The sequence below is a fragment of the Camelus ferus genome, chromosome 2, assembly GCF_009834535.1.
Source record: "Camelus ferus isolate YT-003-E chromosome 2, BCGSAC_Cfer_1.0, whole genome shotgun sequence".
Classification (NCBI taxonomy): Eukaryota; Metazoa; Chordata; class Mammalia; order Artiodactyla; family Camelidae; genus Camelus; species Camelus ferus.
The window spans coordinates 9718295-9739226 of NC_045697.1; the positions used below are offsets into that span (position 1 = coordinate 9718295).

Below are 20932 nucleotides of genomic sequence, written 5' to 3' on the forward strand. Positions count from 1 at the left end.
GCAAACCTGACTATTGGTCATTGTATCCCCAGTGCTGCGCAGAATGCTGGGCACAGGGGAGGCGAGGACGTGATTAACACCCAGTGAATGGACGAGTGAGTGATCAAGTGGGCGCATAAATAAGCAGTGTGGCAGATGCTACAAGACAGCACGAAGTCCTGCTGGGCACAAGAGAGGGGGAGTCTCCCCAGCAGGTCGGGGGGCAGACCTGTGTCTCCTTCACCTTCCGTGTCCAGCCCAGGCTTATCACGTAGTGCAGGTGAGCAGCGTGAGTGGACTGAGCCTACGAAGCAGTGGAGTAGCAGCCAACTCTGCCTGGGAGAGTGGGCAGGGGCTTCCGGAGAAGTCAGCATGGGCATCAGTCACGAAGGAAAACTGAGAGTACCAGGGGAAAGGGAGAGGGCAGTAGGCAAAGGGCACTTCCAACAGAAGGAACAAGTACAAGCCATGAAGCCACAGAAACGGGAGTAAACGTTCTGCGGAGGGGAAGGAGGGTGAGGGCAGAGATGTGGAGATGTGCTCCCGATTCTCCTTCTGGGAGGGAAGGACCCCTTGCCCAGCTGCTGGCTGTGCTGAGGACAGACACCTGCCATTGGCAGCTCCTGAGTGGGGGCTTCTGCTGCAGAGAGCCTCCTGGCCCAAGGTCACCCGTTCCAGGAGCACTGGCGGAGATGCGGGTGCAAAGGCCGGCCATATTGTGGCCCCCAGAAGGGGACCATTCCACAGCGCTTTATCTCCAGTGCTCCCAGGGGGGCTGGCAGAGGTCGCCATCATCACAGCTTCCCTGCTCCCTCTGTCCACCCTCCCACAGGTGTTGATCTCCCTTCAGCACTAACCTCTGTATCAGGGTCAGTCTGTGAGCGGCTTCAAGGATGGGTTTACACAGGAGAACCAACTAGGAAGTGAGTTTGGAGCTAGATAGTGAAGCTCCCCAATGCTGTGCCAAGAGATGACAACTTTTTCTGTAAGCAGTGAGAAGCCAGCGAGGCCTTTCAAGCAGAAGGTGCTGAGGTTACAGTCCTGTATTGAAAGACCTCTCCACCTGCTGCGTGATGCCAGAGGCTTGGCAGGAGGCCACTGGAGCAGTCCAGGAAGGAGAAAAGTGGGGTCCAAGCTGGAGAGGTGGTGGGTCATGGTGAGGGAGCATGGTGTTGGGAAATTTAGGAGGAAAAATCAATAGCCCCTTATGACACATTGACTGCGGGTCAGAGTAAGGGATGAGTAAGCAATGACAGAGGGTGTATGTTAACTCCCAGGCGCAGTGGGGGAACACAGCTGACGTGGGGTATTAAGTAGCATCTATAGTTAACAACGCTGTATTATGTGCTTAAAATTTTACTAAGAGGATAGATCTTATGTTAAGCATTTTCATCACAAAAAAAATAGTAACAATAAATCAATAGGGAAGTAGGAAACACTTTGGAGAGGATGGATTAGGGTGGTGATAGTTTCATGGGCATACTCTTATCTCTAGACTCATTCAGTTATGTACATTAAGTATGCGTAGCTTTTTGTATGTCTATGATAACTCAGTACAGTGAGATTTAAATATATATATATATATATATATATATATATATATATATATATATATATAGCAACCTGGAAGAGGAATTCTTTCTCCTAAGGCCTTTTTCAAGGGACTCCTAGCTAGTGGAGAATGAAATGATAACTGGAATGTTCTGACAGCATTTAAATATATAATAAACTAGCAAAGTTTTATAGAAAAGAGCCATCATCAAATTTTTTTTTGTTATGATATTAGGACGTTTTGTTTGATTATAATCAGACATTATGTGAGCTAAAGAATATTCTTGTGTCAGAGAAATCTTCAAAGAAGAGACAGAGCAAAGGTGTCAATCTGCGGCACAGGAAGGCTAAGTCCGTGCTGAGTGAAGAACTTGGCGGGAGTATCATTCACTCAGCAAATGCTTACTGAATATTTTCTAAGTGCCAAGCACTGTGCTGGGGGCTGGGGATACAATGATGCATAAGAACCCACAGCCTCCATGTCAGGAAGCAAGCACGTAACCCAGAAAATTCAATGTAAGTAAGTGATGCGTTGCTGAGTCCAGCATGGCCCGAGCACATCAGTTCAGTTCAAACATCCTCTTTCTGGCATTTGCCACTGTGTGTATTTTTGAACTAGAATTACTTGTCCTGCATTTTTCTCTCATTTTTCATAGTACAGTAGTAAGTGTAGACAGGCATATCGGTTCTGATCTGAACCCTTCCTAGTCTATGACCTTGAGCAAATTACACATCTTATCCAATGGGGACACTTATACCAATCTCCCTGGGTGCACTTGAAAACGCACAAAGGTACTGTGTACAGTAGTTACTCCACTGCAGAGACATACTGTGTAAACATTTATCTCGTGTGAATTCATCTGTACCAAATGGGGGTGCAAAGGAGTAGAGGGAAACAATCACTGGAAGATAGGACCAGGACTGACTACATAACTTGTGGGACCCAGAGGAAAATAAAATTGAGAGGCCCTTGTTCAAAAACTACTAAGATTTTCAAGATGGTAACAGCAGAGCTTTGAGTCAAGTGCATCACTCTACAGGAAGCCACCCTGGATACACCTTTCCCATTCCTATTCTCTCAGTGGTTCTTGGTTTCCATGGACTTCTAATACGGTGAGCTTGCTGTTCTGTGATGAGTATAGATTCCAGTGAAAAAATATATGTCTGTTTACCTGTTTTGTGTTTACACTGGCCACTAACCAGAAGTAATCTATGAATCTACGTAAAACCATGTAGGCTGCCCTTTGATTTAAGGGATTTTCAAGGGACGGTTTTATTTTATGTTTCCCTTCACACACATTCTAAAACCTGCAGGAGATGATAGTCTGCAGCTGTCATTTCTCCTGGGACTTCTAGAATAGGAGCCAACCTTGAGCCAGGGTCTGGATGGACTGCTTTCTATATAGAACCTCATTCAACCCTCCAGCAACCCAGTAAGGGAGATAGTACCACCCTGATTGTCTAAAGGAGGAGAAAACTGAGACCCGGAGCAGGGAACCGATTTGCTCAAGTTACCCAGCAAATTAGTGGCAGATCTGAGATTTCAATTCGGGTCTTCGGACTCTAAGGTCCATGTTCTCTCAATGATGTCTTAATAAATGTTTGCTCCTTCCAGCTCTCTTTTTTTTTTCTTTTAATAAATCTTGCCCCAACCCTTTGAAATGTAGAACTGTTTGATGAACAGGAAATACACTTTTTTGCATCCTCATAGAAGAGCCTGGTTCAGCACTTCAGTTCAAGCATGTAAGGGGGGAGGTGGAGCCACAGGAGAGCTTGAGAGTCTAACTCGTACCTCTGGAGCTCTGACTGCCTGATGGTAAAAACTCAGGGCTGACGTCGCTAACCTTGAGCCACCCAAATGCGAGCCCATACAGAGAGAATGTCATTAAGGGTAGCGATAATAAAGGTCACTTTAGAATGAGTGATGGATGTAATTAACGTTATTGACAATGAAAAATCTCAGTCGCTGAGAGACAGATGAGTCAACGGTGGGCTTCATGTTGAAACCACATGCCGCCTATTGTTGCTCAAACACTTACCCCCCAAAAAAGGCAATTTCTTGATCAACGCATACAAAATTTTGAGTTGAAAACACCATGTAACAAGTAGGATGAAAGCAGGCTGTGTGTCATATTTTCAGAGCACGTATGTGCACACACCCGCACAGATTTATATGCATAATTCTGGGCTTGTCGCTCCCCTCTAAGAGTTTTTGTCTTCTCCATATGCATACCTGTGAATCCATTACCACAATCATGATAATAAACATCCATCACCCCCAAGTTTCCTCCCTCCCGTCCCTGTACCCAGGCAGTCACCGACCCACCTTCTGTCACTATGTATCACTACATATATCACTACATATATATCAGTTTGCATTTTCTAGAATTTTATATAAATAGAACCAGTGAGTGAGCATGTACCTTTTTCCTGGCCTGGTTTCCTTCACTCGGCATGATTATTCTGAGACTTACCCGTGTTGTAGCTGCCGCCTGGCATGTTGCATGTGCAGCACGTCCACTGTGTGGACATATCACCGTTTCTCTCTCGACCTGTTGATAGACATTTAGGTTGTTTCCAGCATTTGATTATAACAAATAAAGCTGCTATGAACATTCACGTACAAAAAAAAAAGTTTTTGTCTTCTCTTAGCATTAAGGCCTTTCGTAACCCAACCCCAGTTTCCCTCCCTATGATGGCCCTCCCTGGTCCCTTCACTAATATCCAAATTCTACTTGTCATTTCAGAAGCAGCTTTACCTAGACCCGAAGCCTGCCTTGGTCTCCGAGTCAGAAAGGCAGATCGTAAAAGGACATGACCTGTTTGCAGAAGAATGAGAAGTTTAATGTGTTCCCCAGCTTTAGACCAGAATGCCCTTCGGCCACCTCGCCATCTGGCCTGAATGCCAGCTCCATGTTGCGTTAAGCACGCCTTTCTCCAAGAGTCATCAGCGCTTAGTTCATGCATCTGGCATAGGGCTCCGCACAGTGCACTGCATTGCATAGATTCCATCTTCCTCTTATGCTCAGAAAATATCTGATATATGACAGAATGGACACGTGGGAGCATCTTCCCCACTGAATCATGGGACTCGTGAGAGTAGCATCCTTATATTGTTCATTTGTGCCCTTCCTTCTGTGCTTGGCATATTGTTTTCAACAGAATAGGTGCTCCGTAGTATAAAAGAGACACACTAGCATCCATCAGATTGCTACGAATGATCATGCGTTTGTCACATTCTACATGTCATTTGGTGCCTCTTGAAAACAGAGACAAACTGACTATTTGATAACACAGAGATCTTACCAGATGCAGGAGGAGTGCGAGGAAAAATATCTGCTGGACTAACACAGATGTTACTGTGTCAAAATACTCAAAAATTAAATACTGCGTAGGCTGTGTAACTGATAGAGCAGCGACTATGAAAGGGCAAATCAACACCTGTGCAAAAAGAATCATCCAGCCCATTTTGGTGAAGTAGAGTCATTAGTCTTGACCTGAGAAAGTTAATGCTGATGGCAATAATAGCTACTGCCTTTTAGGGATTTACCAGGTGCCAAATGTTGCTAAACTCTTTAGAATATTAGCATCTCAAATCCTCTCAATAGCCCCGTGAGGAAAGAACCATCATCATCATCATCATCATCATCATTATTATTCCCATTCCATGTCCCGATTTGGAGATGGAGTTTCAGAGAGGTACAATAATTTGCCCAAAGTTGCAGAGCTGGTAGGTAAAAGAGTCAGATTCAAATTCAGGTCTGCTGCTCTCAAAGCCCATGCTCGCACTAAGCTAGTCTGTTCCGTAGGTAAAATAAGAACGTCGGGTGATGTTTTAATTGAATTGAAGAGAGGATCGTCTATTACATAGACTCCAGTCTCCTCGTTTTACAAATAACAAAACTGAGCTCCAGAGAGGTGAAAAAAAATGCAGGGTCTTAGAATCTCATGACTGAAATGGACTGAAAAATTTACTCAAATACCCTTACATTCCAACTGCTGACTTAACATCTGCTTTGATTTTTAGCAGCTTTATTGAGATATGATTCACAAACCATATAACTTACCCATTTAAAGTTATAATTCAGTGGATTTTAAAGTAGTCACAGAGTTGTGTGACAATCACCATAGTCAAGTTTTAGAACGTTTTCATCACCCCCAAAAGAAACCCATTAGCAGCAGTCCACATCCCACCCCAGCCCCAGTCTTAGGCGACTGCAAATTTGTCTCTATGGATTTGCCTATTTGCATCACTTCATATAAATGCAACAATACAGTATGTGGTCTTATGTGACTGACTTCTTTTACTTGGCATAACATCTGCTTTTGATATCTTGAAGTCACCTCAGATTCATATGTGGCAGCAAATCAGTGGCAGCAACAAGGAATGGCAGAGGGAGAGATCATTTTTTCATTCACTCTTCACTAGCCTCCCCTGCCCCATAAGCTACCCCCAAATGAACAACATCTAAGTTAGAACAGCATGCTTGATATTTGTGATGCATTGAACTGTGCTCCCCCCTCAAAGCACATGTGTTGGAGTCCCAAACCCCAGGACCTCAGAAAGTGAGTTCATTTGGAGATAGGGTCTTCACTGAGGTAACACAATTAAAATGAAGGCTTTAGAAGGGGCTCTAGTCCAGTATAACTAGTGTCCTCATAAGGAGGGGAAATTTGAAAGCAGACACACACACAGGGCGAATGATGTGGGAAGACTGAAGTTATGACATCACAAGCCAAAGAGCTCCCAGAAGCTGGGAGAAGGGCCTGGAGATTTTCCCTCAGAGCTCTCAGAATGAACCAGCCCTGTTGACACCTTGATTTTTGAACTTCTAGCCTCCGGAACTGTAAGATAATAAACTTCTGTTATTTAAACCACCCAGTTTGTGGTACTTTGTTAGAGCAGTGCTAGTAAACTAATATAATATGTAAACACAGCTTCTGTCCAAGTCTCCTTGTCAAGTCCTCCACCCCAGCCAAAGTCTGAAAATCACCATTTCTCTAAAATTAAATCCGTGAGATTTTCACCCAGTCCAGGCCTTCTTCCAAAGCTCCCTATCTTAGGCAATGGCACTACTATCCAAACAATTGTGCAAGTCAGAATTCTACAAGTCACCACTGACTCCCCACCCCCTGATCTCTCACACATACACACAACATGTACACAGAGATCTCTAGGCGAAGAGTTTTATAAAAGGATTCTAACAAGACTTTGAAGACAAACAATGCCAAGACTGTTTAAAATATTCTAGATCAATAAAACTGTAACTTGCAAATTCTTTTATGAAATCAGCAAATTATTATCATTACCTGAAAAAAAAAAGAAAAGAGTATCACAGAATCTCAGCAAGGATTATCCACACAAATATACAGTGAATAATCTATTATGAGTAAGTATAAATTTGTTCAGGAATGCAGGTCTACTTCCTCTCAATCTACTGGCCCAGAATGTTATTACACAAGAAAATCAGGCCAATATGACTTGCCTGTTTAAACCCTGTATTGCATATCACTCTGTAACCTAATTTATTCTCAATATTTCTAAATGGTTTTTTCATGGTTTTATCAGGAATCTTTATAAGTCATTTTTGGCTCTGGACACCATGTTTTTCCCTTTTTAAAATACACTAATGGTGTTGCCAAAACTTAAGCTATTGAAATGTCTATCTACACAGAGCCTTTTGCCAATATAGGTGCAGAAGAGACCCTCACTGCCAACATTTAATGGAGGTGGCCAGTTACATAACAGTCAAAAACAAACTTTCCTGCATATGACTTTGAATTTTAAAGCCAAAAATCCACTTACTGGGAAAAAATTTCCTGGAAAAATTTCTTAGATCTGAAATTCAAACCAACTCAATGTCACTGCTATGATTATCTATTACTGTGTAACAAAATTATCCCCTGAATGGAAGAAAAATTTATTAGTATCTTCCCTGGTCCAGCAGATTGAGCGAGCCCCACTGGTTGGTTCTCCCACTGGGTCTCTCATGCGGTTGCAGCCTGTGGACAGTGACCTATGCTGATCTAAAGCCTTACTTGGGGTGCAGGTCCAGGATGGCTCACTCACATGGCTGGCAATTGATGCAGGCTATTGGCAGGGAGCTCAGAGGGGATGGTTGTGCAAGACACTCTTTGAAACTCATGTAGTCAGTGCTGTCAGAGAGGTAAGTCCAGGGACTTTAACAGGCACGGCAGCCAACAACTGACTGCAGCAGCCCACTGTCAGCTCCATTAGAACGTCTACAGCACAAAGACACATCATCGAAAGCCCTTTAAAGTTATGCAAGGATCCTATGACATTCAGAAGTCTGGTTCTCAGTCCTGTGCGGAAACCTCTAGAACACCACTTCTGACATCCTTGGAGTGAAAACTCAGCTTTGAGTTGGAGAAGCCTGGGTTCCCAGCTAGTATATTTGGCAACTTTCTAAACTTCCTCTTTAAAAGAGAGATAGCATTATCCAACTTGCAAAGTTGTGCTGAGATAAAAAAAGGTACTTTGTACACTGCTTGGTATCTGGTAGGGGGTTAATGAATGATAATCATTATCATCACCATTAACATCACTGTTTTGCAGAGAAAAGAAAGACTATATTTGGAAAAAAAGAAATTATTTTTTAATATTTTGAACGTCTATAGCCTGAGATGCCATGTTACGCCCTTCTTTTATTTTACCATGGGTTTCATTTTCATAAAAAGTCCAATAGACTATTGGAGCTATGTTATCTCATTTTGTTTCCCATCTGAACGTATTTTCAATCCATGTATGGGAAAAAGTGTTTGCGCGTGTTTGTGTATGTGTAAGCACAGGGAAAAGATTGGAAGAGTATAGAACAATGTTAAAACTGATCATCTTTGGATGATAAGATTAGTCACACCTTTACAATTTCCCCCACATTACAAAGTGTTTATAATAAGCAATACCCTTAAATCACCCAAAAGAATAACGAGCACAATGTGTTTCCATATATGTCAGACTTCTTGGCCAGATTATAAAATATAAAGCACAATATAATTACTTTTCTTGCTGCCTTGTGGAGCCTATAAACAATGGAATATAGCATTTCTGTGGCTGAAATGCCCATTAATTTATCCTCCATCATCTCTCCATCTGCAGTCAACAAGCAGACATTGAGACATGCAATTTGCCAGACACTCTGACAGACGCTGAAGATGCTCAGATGAAATGAGACCCTTAACTCCTCTTAAAAAACTCTACTCATTCCTGAAGCTTCCCCTGCCTGTCAGCTTCCGGGGCAACCTTCCCTCAGTCCTCCCTACAGGTCTCTCCCTCTTTGTCACCCCTGGCAGTGTGGCTGGTATGTCTACACCTCTGCCACAGTTCTCACTACAGCTTGAGCTGTGTCAGAGGAACCAGGGCTTGTGCTCTTGCCTCAGTGGACCGTGCGCTCCTTGGAGGCAGGGACTGACTCTCTGTCACTCTTCACTCTGATTCATTCACTAGCTCTAGTAGGACCCAAAGTTGAGTGCTGAATTGAATGTTGTTCAACTCCCTCATTTTATAGCTTTTAAGTAACTCAAACCAAGAGGTTTTGACTTGCCTGGAGTCACACAGCAGAGCCAGAGCTAGAATTTTTGCTCCTTCCTCTCCAACAAGTACTACTGTGTTCCACCAGCCAATGCTACGGCCAACTGGGACACGTGGGGCTTGTAGATGGTGGGACATGAGCCAGGTGCACGTCTGTCCATGGGAGTGCAGACAAGTTCTCCTAGGATCCTTCTTCACAACTGCCTTTCTCACCAAATCCCCACCTGGTGGTGTGGCCCCACTGGGGAGAGTCTGACAGCTTAGATGAGGTAGTTTCACAGCTGGAAACACGATGGTACTAATACATCTTGGAAGTGGCAGAGCAGAAAAGTGCTGGGCTCTGGGTTAAGGAGGCTTGGGTTTGGACTATATTTCTTTGGCTTACTAGCTTTTTGATCTTGGGTTATCACTTCTCTTTTGAGTCTCAGTTTTTTCATACATTAAATGGGAGTTACAACATCTACCTGGAAGATACATAATAGGTGCCCAGTTATGTATCACTAGTATTTCTGATAATGACAGGGGCCCTGGATGTGTACAAATTTAAGATCCTCTCATACCAAATATCCACTCTCAATTACATCTTTCATCCTCTGCCCTGTGGATAAGACTCTGGGGACTGAAATCCATGATTCCTGCCTGGATAAGACCTTTTCCTTGAGTTCTTAAGGAACCACCATTGGAGAGTCCCTACAGGTTGGGGTAGGTACCTTTCAACTTGTAGCTACTTGGGGCTCTCACACACTCTCTCCGCCTCTTACCTGGAATCCCCGTCTGCTACATATTTGCTTGAAGGAGATATTCAAATGAGACAATATATCAAAAACAGTATATTCATTCAATATCTTCAGAGTGCATTTTTACTTGCTCTAGGTGCACTGAGAAGAGAACCATTAGGAGGATTTAGGAGTGTTTAGTATCTCCTGAAAGAAATGATATTTGGGCTGCACTTATAGGCGATGGGGCATACCTAGGATCAGGGGGTTAGTCCACTCACTCATGTAGCCCTAGATGACATGAATGGAATTCAGCATAGATACTGTGGAGAAACAGTATGGTGATATGGGAAGAGTGGGTGTGACAGCAGACAGATGCTGTTAAATTGCAATGATGTCCCAGGTTTCCTCCGACCTTGTACCCACTCTTTGCACACAACTTTGCAGTGCTGTCTCACTCTGAGCTAGCCCGCACAGGCTCATGTGTGATGACAGAGGTACAAGAGGGCAAAGCCCAGAGCACAAGGCCATTTCAAAACACTACTGTGTCAGGTCTGCTAACAGCCTATTGGTCAGAGCATGTCACATGGTAAGGGCCTGGCAGAAAAGTAGCAGGACTAAAGTAGCCTCTAAGAGCCAGCAGACTTGTATACAATTACCCAGAGAAGGAGATGAAAGCTAGGGCAGCCCCTCTGGTGCACCAGCTCCTGTCTTCCTATCCAGTCAACTTCTACCATGTCTGCACAATAGAAATTAAGAAAAGGGCATGGAGGAGGATGGTTAGTGAGAGCCCCTGTTCTCTCTCACTCATTGTGACTTAAGCACATCACTGCATCTTGCTTGTTCTCCATTTTTCCTCTAGTGGAAAATGGTGAACATGCAAGTCCTTGCTCTAAACTCTTCCCGTGTTTTGTCTTCTTTATTTTGCTTAAGAAAGAGCTTATTGAACACAGGATACTCAACCAAGGCTTTCAGTGGCTCCTCATGATCTACCAATAAATTCCAAACACCTTAGCTAGACGTTCAATGGCCCCCACGATCTGAGCACTCTCTACTTCCTAAGCTATTTACACTCTGCTCTGTATTGGGGCTATTTCTGCAGGAATCTTATCTTGACTATTCAACCATGAGCTTCTGTAGCACAGGGGTTGGGAGTTATCTGGCATTTATCAAAGAGCCTGGCTCATAGTAGGCACTTATTATATTTTTGACTGATTTTGAGATAAAGCATTAAACAACTCCAAGACATGGCTAGTGTAATCATCTCTGTAGTGGAAAAGGCACTGGGTGTGGAGTCAGAAGACCTAGTTCTAGGTATTGATTCTGCTTATTTCTTCTGGGTGACCTTGGGAACATCGTTTATTCCCCTCAAGCATCAATATTCTTATTTGGTAGATGGAAGTGATAATATCAATTTTACTGGTTATTGTGGGGAGAAAATGAAGTTGCAAATTGAAAGGCAAAAGTGCAGTGCATCTTATAAAGAGATGCCACTAGACTAGAGCTATTATTTGAACCAGAGCCTTTGAAGAAGTCAAGCCTGTCACTACCTGACCTGTGACAATGCAGAATTTAACAGGGCTTTTCCCCCACTAAGATCAGTTAAGTAAGGGTTCTTTTGCAAAACTAAATAAAAGTCACATTTTACTTCAGCAAACTGTAGATCTTAAAACTAGAGGTAACCCCATCAAGTCAAAGACTTTAGATGAGATGAATGAACGGCTTTGTTGGAAGTAAAATGTAAGAGGTAATAGGCATCCTCATACCCGCTTTACAGCAAGACCACTAGGACCCATGGAGGCCAGGTGACTTGCACAAGCCAACAAGTTATGAATTATACAAAAGATATCAGGAGGGAAGAAAAACGTATCTCTATTGTATTCACACACAGAGCTGTGTTTAGTTACTCAGGTCATGGGAACACTTTCTGTGGCTGCTCCAGTCTGTCAAGATATAAATCTCTCAGAGAGCAGCATTGAAGTGAAGGGAGCTTTCACTAAGGGCAAAACCAGCCAAGAATTTCCCACGTGAAAACTGATCGGTAACCGACACAATTTGGCACCATGGCAGAAGTGAAGACTTTGGTCTTTTTCTATCACACAGTCCAGCTCACCAGCAGTTCAAACCTGATTCCACGGGCAACTTGGAACTCAGGTGGCTCCACAGTGGGTAGATCCTCTGTCCCACAGACCGAGGCTTACTGCTCTGGGGAGAGACCCAAGTGCTGAGAAAGGAGGAGGAGGGCCTGAGTGCAGAGGGCCGCTCCACCTCCCAGCCTGGGGCCCTTTTCCATTCAGGTTTTGCAGGTATCCTGCTGGCAGCTGCCCCATTTCCTCCTGCAGCCTCCTCCTAACTGCCCCTGAAATCCCTGCCAGCCAAAGAGGGGGTGGCCCTAAATCAGGAGTCATCCTCTCTGGTCATTCATGTTTAAACTTGAACTATAACTACACTCCCAGCCACTGTGGCCTGGCAGCTTTGGGTTGCAGTCGGCCTTGCCAGGAAGCAAAAGAAGTGGCTACCTTCATGAGCACAGGTGGGAAGGCTGAGCAGGTCTTTGTTTAGGAAGCACTGCCCTTAGACTTAAATCTGCCTAAAATCCTTTCACTCAATATTTACAACTTCAATCTAGCTTCCTTTGAGAATCCTACAAAAGAATATCCTTGGGTGAAGATTCCCACGGGACACTGTTCAGGCATTCTTAGGGGTTGCAGAGAGAAGTGCAGAGGCTCAGATGGTTAAGGAACTTGCCGAAGGTCAACCAGCAAGTTAGCATCAGGCTACACACAAAAACCAAGTTTTCCAGCCCACTTTCCACTGGGCCGTACTCACTTCCTCAGTAACATCTCAGCAAAGAGTGTTGCAGAGGTACTTGGCTATTGGCAGAGAGACAGTCAGAAAACAAAGACAAAAGTGGCCCAGCGGAATAGGTGCCACACCTCCCTCTTAGCATCTGGTGGTTTGGTGGCAATCCAAGAGGAGATACTGAGTAGGTAGTTGGAAGTACAGGAAAGAATGGGGTTTTCTTGGCACAACTATTTCACAGGCCCTACTAAGTGATTTGCAGTCTTTGGAATTTGAGATACAAATGTGAATTACAGAAGACGTTCTTAGTTGCATAACTAACCCCACTCTGCTTCCTTCCTCCTTAAAGGAAAGTCCTTGATTTTGTTCATGTTAATCTTCTCATGATCTCAAGGAAGATGGCTCCAGGCTAGACTCAAGAAAGGAATATTGATCAGTCCAAGCCAATAAAGGCAATTCTATTTCTTTTGACAGGGCTGGATTCAGGCATGGCCATGTGACTCAACCTTGGCCAATGAGGCACAAAGGGGAAGTCCATTGGGGGTTTCTGTAAAAGATTTTCTTCCCTGATGAAAAGAGACAGGTGAGAAGAAACTTGTTTTCTTCTTGACATAATGGTGTGAGAATGTGGGGACTGGCATTACAGCAGCTATCTTGATATCATGAGCACATGCAATGTGATTTCTGCATTTGGTTGAAATACTGACTATAAAGAGGTGTTGGGTAAGAGTGAATCAGTTGCAGGCGCCCTTCACTAATGAGGAGGCTATAAGTTTGGGTTAGAAAATACATGGAATTCATGCCACCACTCTGTCCCTTGCCTAGTGCAGACATTACTAATCAATCATGATACCCATGTCCATTAGACACTAGAACTAGCCTTGAGAGCCTTCTCTTTACAAGCCTTTAGGTAGCAACTAATAGTAGTCAATATGGCATATGGGATGAAATCTATCTGCCATTTTGGACCTGAAGTCTAGAATAGGCTCAAGCTGCAGGCAGTAAGCATTAGTATGAGAGTCAACAATTGGGTTGAGGTGATAAAGGGATTGTCTATAAAACTGTTCATTAATGCATCCATTTCACAAATTCTTATTAAATATTCTATGAGCTGAACAATGTCACAAATAAGACATAGTCTTGCTAAGACCATGTGGGCTAAATATTGAGGTAGGTAAGTTAACAAACAATCACAGTCCTGAACTGTAGATGCTTTGCTAGGGTTAAACTATGGAGGTTGTGGAAACACCCAGTAAGTGTCACAAACCCATCCTCAGTGGAGTTAGGTATGAAGGGTAGCCTCTTGAGTCAGGCAACACAGCAACCCTGACTTGTAGTCCTGCACAGGTCCATTTTATAGACATGGACTGAGGGCTTTTCCACATCTGTCTCCTGCTATTGGTGGAATGCTACCACCTTAGGGTTTGTTTTTGTCACCTTTATGTGTGTTTTACTGTAATGAGCTCCATTACTTTGTGTTACACCTGTTATTCCTTTGAGAATTCATTCAGTTGATCACTCTGAAAGGCTGTTGCATTTCTATTAGGTGTAAGATATTGTGCTGGATACTGGTTGTTCCTTATCAAGAATTACAAGGTCTCTGTCCCCATGGCACATACATTTTATTAAGTGTAGACAAATGATGAACAAAGAAATCAACAAAAAAATATCAGGTAGTAGTGAGTGCTGGGGTGTAAGTAAAACAGAGTGATGTGATGGAAAGTGACTTGGTCCTGCAAAGTTGAGAGATCAGCAAAGTCCCCTCTGTAGTGATGACATTTTGGGCAAGGCCTGAATGATGAGGAGGAGTCAGGCATGCAAGGTCTGATAGAAGAATGTTCTAAGCCATATAATCAGTGAGCACAGTCCTGAGTCCTTTCCATGTAGTTTCGATATCCAGAGGTCCCCATATCTTCTGCCTCTAAGCTGGAGACCCAGAATGTCTGGTGGTGTAATTCTAGTCTGAGTCCAAAGACTCCAAGAACCAGAAGAGTTGATGGCATAAATCCCCATCCGAGGCAGGAGAAGACCAATGTCCCAGCTCAAGTAGGCAGGCAGGAAGCAAAACGGGGAAAATTCCTCCTTCATCTGCTCTTTATTCTATTCAGGTCTTCAAGGTATTGAATGATTCCCATCTACGTTGGGGAAGGCAATCTGCTTTACTGAGCCCACCAATTTAGAAGCTGTCATCCAGAAACACCCTCACAGATACAACCAGAAGTAATGCTTAACCTGCGCACCCCATGGCCCAGACAAGCTGACACCTTAAATTAGCCATCATGCCTCACATCTTTGTAATACATTCCCCAATACATGACCATTCAGTCGTATTACTATGACTAATACAGCAATGCTGGCCATGGATGCATTAGCCCCAAGAGCCTCATCGCTCCAAGCTTAGACTTACTTAACTCTTGCTCTTGGTCTTAGTTGCTCCCCTACCTATTCAACTGATAAGGAATTTTATCTTTTCCTGGGGTTTTGGTTTAAGGAAAAGAAGCTAGTACTCTGGCAGATTTTCTAGGGAGATCAACCCACAAAATTACAGGCCTTGTCTTTCCCATTGTTCCACGTCCAACCTCCTCTTCCAGTGCTCCTCTGATACTGAGCGTTAGCCAAGAGTCAGAGTCACACTTTAATGAAGAACCGTTAATCATCTCAGGCTCCTCCATGGAAAGGATAGGAGAAACTGCCAGCATTTTTAACTCTTTATCCCTATTTGCCCACTATGTAAGGCTTTTATTCTTCCTGCAGTCCATGATGCCCCATCTCAAGCGATGGACAGTGGAGCATATTTCAGGCCTGAGTTTTCCAGTGTGTGTTATCAGGTTGTGTTCTGCAAAGCATCAATAGGTGTTCTATATCCAAAATAAGCAAAGCAGAAATGAGGGGCATCTATTGTTCTATACACTTGGAGAACGTTATACATGTTTCTTTACTTCTGTATTTACTTACCTCTAGACATACCAGAGCCACTAATAATATATTAATGTGTTAACACATGTAAACACTGTGAGTGGTATCTGGCACATAGTAAGTGCTCATTAAATGTTAGCTCTTTTATCTGTCAGGATAAGCTAGATTATGCTTCTATAACAAGCAAACCCAAAAATCTCAGTGGCTTAGAACAGCAAAAACTTACTTCTTGTTCATCCTTCATGTCCCTCCCACGCTAGACATGGAGTCATTGGAGTACGGGGAGTCGTCTTCATTTAGGGAATGCCACTAGTCATAGAGACAGGGTGAAAAGCAAATTTTAGAGATAAACACTAGCAGTTACACATCACTTCCACTCACATTTCATTGGTCCACACAAGCCATGTGTCCATGCCTAATTTAAACAGCAGGAACGATTCATTCATTTAGTATTAAAGATGGGGTATTGGTGAGTGGTAGTAAGGCTTATGTCAGCAATCACCTATGTTTCTAATTTTTAAAATTTCTATTATTATTTTTATTATTATCCCTATCACTATGGTTCCCTAGGAATCAAGTTTCATATTTTCAAATTACTCAACAAAAGAACCACTCTTTCTTAGAACACAGATTGATAATGAACATAGCTTGGATAATGCTCTCCTATGAATCACTCAGGATGACTCCCACATTAGTCCACCCCTCCAGTACTTTGCTTACACTTGTCTCACCTCCTTGGTCCTGAATTCTTCGCTCTGTGCCCTGACTTTAGACCTCTGATTTAGAGATCATCCAGCCTCTCCTTCTGGCACTTTGGGTCTGGGCCCATCAGTCAATTTTCAACCTTGCCTTTGTCCCCCTCGGCATTCACCCGGCTCTCTGGTCCTACTCCCATCTCCACTCAGTACCTCCCACCTCACCCTACACATACATTCCCACCTTGGCAAGCCCTGTCTCCAACTTCAACCAAAGGAAAAAGAGAAAAATTTGGACAATCAGCCAGCAGCAAAGATTTTGTTGCTATGTGTACAGATTGACGATCACACAAAAAGATCCAATATATCTTCAAAAAAATTTCAGCTTCCAGCAATTTCCTAGAATAATAATTGGGTCTCCATGGGGTGGGGGAAGAGTTTGTGTCCCTCATTTCCCCTTTTGCAGTTGGCTATTCTGGGTGGAAAAGTTGAAGGAAATGACTATAATGGCATGATGTTGGCCCACTTAAAACTTCTATTATGAAACCAAGTTGCATAAGCTGTAAGAGAAAATAAGTTATATTCTCAGGAACAAATTCTAGTGAATCAGCTCATTTCAGCCTCACATCTTCATCTGTCTCTGAAGTGGCTTATTTAAATTTTAATAGAAAACGTTTGATGTGGGGCTCAAGTGGAGGGAATGAAAATAACACTGTTTATCCCCAAGATAAAACTGTGTTGGGAGCAAAAAAAGAGAGAGAGAGAGAGAGAGAGAGAAATACGATGCTAATTTCTTGGAAACAAACCTCCTATGTCCCACTTCGTAGGGACTGGACAAAGCAATATAAAGTCTATTGTACTGAACAAAAGCAACGATGGTACATTTAGAGACTCACCATCCCTTTTTATTTGGCTTTTAAAAAAATCGTTCAAGGAAGAAAAGTGCCCTTGGGGGAAAGTGAGAAAAGCTTGCAAAACAAAGTTTTGTCACCATCACAGGGTAGTTTGGTGGGAGGGGGCGGGGGGAGGAATAGGAGATAGGATGGGGTAGAGGCAAGGTCTTTCATGGGCTTGGAAGTAAAATAAATCTGTGTTCCAATACAGACTTTGCCCCTTACTTGGTATGTGACATTGAAAAAGTCAATAACAGTATCAGAGTGCAGATTATTATCTCAAACAAAAAGAATCCTAACAGCTACTTTATGGTGCTGTCATGGAAAGGAATGGCTGTGACGTAGCCAATTATTTGCCTAGACCATCCAACTCCAGAGGACCGCATCTCAGGTACCTTCACACTCTCCAGACCAGGAGTTGGCCAGCTACAGCCCAGAGGCACAGTCTCGCCTGCTTCCTGTGTATAAACCAGGGTTCATTGGAACAGAGCCATATCCCTTTGTTTACTCTTGTCTGTAGCTGCTTTCAGAGGACAACAGCAGAGTCAGGTTGTTGCAAGAGACCTTTTCTAGACTGAAGTCTAAAAAATTTATCATCATCTGGCTTTTTGCTGAAAAAGTTTGCCAACTGTTGCTCCAGAGAGTCGTGAAATTTGGAATCATCTCAGGCAAACTCGTCTTCTTTGGTCCCCATGTCCAATCAGTCACCATATTTCATGGGAGTCTATCTTCAAAATCTCTCCTGAGTCTCTGCTTCTCTCTCCATCTCACAGCCACCACACCATCCAAGCCACCATCATGACTACCTCAGTCTCCTCCAAGAGCTCCTGGAGGCCACTTTTTCTCTCCTTTCCTGCCCACCCCACCAGACACACACACATGCACACGTGCACACACACACACACACACACACACACACACACACACAGTATTCTTCAAATAGCAGGCTGAGTAAGTGTTTTCAAGTGCAATTCATGCCAACTCCCTGCTTAGAACTGCTCAGATGATTCCCATTCCTCTTAGGATAGAAGATCACAATCCTGACAGAGACCCTGCGAAATCCAGCACCTCCTCCTCACCACCTATGAATTGAGAGACACTCCCCTAATGCTGTTCTTGGGTCACACCAGCCTTCTTTCTGCTTATTTATTGAAGAGAGGCCTGCTTCTTCTTGCCTTAAGGTCTACACATAGGAGGATTTCTGGTCTAGGAACAGACCTCTCCCTACATTCTCCATCCTCTTCGCCTGGATAACACCTACTCATCCTACAGGCCACAGCATCACTGTCACTTGCTCATGTACAGCTTCCTGATCCTCAGCCCCATCCCCACTGCAGACCATGTCAGAATCCCCTGATTTACACTTAATGTTGTGCCTATTATTGCCTATTCAATATTTTCCCCCAAGAAGGCAAGCTCTCAGGGATGGGATAAAAGGTAAAATCATGCCCATGGCCACCTCTACCTCCAGGACATGGCACACAGCCCTGCATATGGCAGGATGGTGTCATGGTGAAGAGTGGACATCACTGCTAGACTTCCTGGACTGAAGTCTCCACTGCTCACCAGCTGTGTGATCAAACCATTTAACCTCTTTGTGTCTTAATCTCTCCATGTGTAAAATGGGAGTGCTATAGTATAGTAGTGTATCACAGAGTGCTGTAAGCATGAGGTTTATTTAATATATGAAAAACACTTAGGACAGCATCAGGTAAAGGTTAAACACGACCCAAGGACCTGAGTGTTTTCCATTCTGACTAGAGGAGGCTCTCAATAAAAATGGAATGGAGGAACGATTCATTTCTCCCAGGGAGCAAGTTTTTGGAGATTGCTATTTAATCTGAAGTTCATATCCATGCTACAATAACACTAGATACTTGACTTTGCCAAACACCATCTGTATCATGCCCCGTACTTGCTTTTGCACATGCTGTTCTCTCATCATCCCCAGTATCTCTAGTGAATTCTATTCGTTGATGACAATACTTTGCAAGCGCTACCTTCACCCTGAAGCCAGTTGTTCCTCCTGCTCCCAGAACAACCAAGACAAACTATCCTCCTTTTCCTCTGTGCTCTAATGAGACAGACAGATGATAGATAGATAGATAGGATGATGTATTCCTCTGCTTCATTTTATATGTATATATAGTGATTCTGTAATGCTTTAAGTCAATTTTTCTGCACAGGGACCAAGGTGAACAAAATTGTTACCACCTCAATATTCTCCGAACACAGTGTTTACACCTTTGCTATAACACTCAAGCTATTTTCTTTCCGTGTTTGTAGTAATCTACTTGTATCTTTTCCAGGAAATTTTAACCTGCGAAAGGGCAGAGACCACATCTTACCTTGGAATGGCCTCTTCTATGGATGCAGAAGGTGTTTCAAAAATGCTTAGTATTTTGTTACTGGTGATTGAATTCATTTCTGTCATCAGCACCTACGGAGACATAGTAGGCTTTTGAGCAAATGTTTGTGGAATTGTACCAAAACAAAAAGGTACCTTTGGCATTGGCCTCTTACTTTCTGAAATTAAACTTCAAAGACTAGCAGCAATGCAACCCAGTGCAAGACAGACAGCGGTTTTCCATTTACTGAGCCGAGAGACAGGGAAAAGGAGTATGTTCCTGAAGCCAATGTAGTAATGAGTCAGGGAGTCCCAGGGCAGAAATGGCTAGAGGATGCCAGCTAGAGAAGGCAATGAGATTTTCAGGTCCCCTTCTAAGGTCAAATTGAAACCCTGGTTCCTGGGCATCTTAAGGCTTGCCCTTAGCGAGATATTACTATACACTGTATTGCTCTCATTGGGCTGTTTGTTTCTTTGAGGACAATATGGTCTTCCTGACATACTATACACTTACATTGGGACCCACTGTGTGTGGGGCATGCAGCTATGTGCTAAAGATGCAGCAGTGAAGGTCCTGTCTGCCAAGGAGCTCACAGCCTACAGGGGAAAAGAGAGAGAGAGAGAGATCTGGAAAACTCAGGAAGCCACACACTCACAAAAGAGATTAGAAGTCATTGTGCATAGAAAGTTGCTTGTATATGCTGTTGAGTGAAAAGAGCGTGTTGCAAAAAGTTTATTGAAATACATTTTTTGTTTATATATTTTTTTCTGTAGGAAACCACATTATAGGCATATGTGTGTGTGTGTGTGTGTATGTGTATTAAAATGTTATTTCTACTTCAGGTGAGTTGGAGTTGATGAAAAGAATTTTCTATAGTGTTTGATTTTTTTTCAACAACAAGCATGACTTTTTTTAAAAAAATAAACTTTTTATTTTTAGATAATTATAAATTCACATGCAGTTGTAATAAATCATACAGAAAGATTCTACATGTACCCTTTATCCAGTTTCCCCCAATGGTAACATCTTGCGAAATTATAGTACATCACAACTAGGATATTGACATTGATGCAGTCAAGGTGCAGAACATTTCTATCACTGCAAGGATCCCTCCTCTTATGAATGACTTATTTTTGCAAATAAAAAATACAATTTTTAGGAAAAATATTTAATAGACCACTGGTGCCAGAGAAGAAAGACTTAATTCATTAAGATTAGATCCTTTTTAAATTCTACATTTATTAAACTCCAGTACTCCCACCAGCTATTGATTTGAGGGAATAAAGATTCTGGGAGCTCTGGTGGTGCCTGAACTTCCATGGCTGCCTGGCATGCAGACGCCCTTCCTTTTCTGAGAATGCCAAGAAAAGTGGGAGGAGGGCAGCATCTCCAGGGACAGAAGCCAAAGGAGAGCAGTTGCTTCCCCACTTCTGTGTATTGAGGGAAAGAGCACAAGATCTGTGCATGACGAGGTGATGATCAC

At 43.1% G+C, this 20932-nt stretch overlaps 1 long non-coding RNA gene across 3 annotated transcripts in view; it reads right to left on the reverse strand.

Moving 5' to 3' along the window:
* Positions 1–20932, reverse strand: part of LOC116668000 — a 269658-nt gene that overhangs the window by 169775 nt on the left and 78951 nt on the right. Inside the window, exons 3-6 of one of the 3 annotated variants that reach the window (XR_004325022.1) lie at positions 19963–20045; positions 19450–19541; positions 15740–15822; positions 4005–4082 (exon numbers count right to left, since the gene is read on the reverse strand). This is a non-coding gene — a long non-coding RNA (uncharacterized LOC116668000). The remainder of the gene's footprint in view (positions 1–4004; positions 4083–15739; positions 15823–19449; positions 19542–19962; positions 20046–20932) is intronic. The other 2 variants (XR_004325021.1, XR_004325024.1) reach the window with 2 other exon arrangements.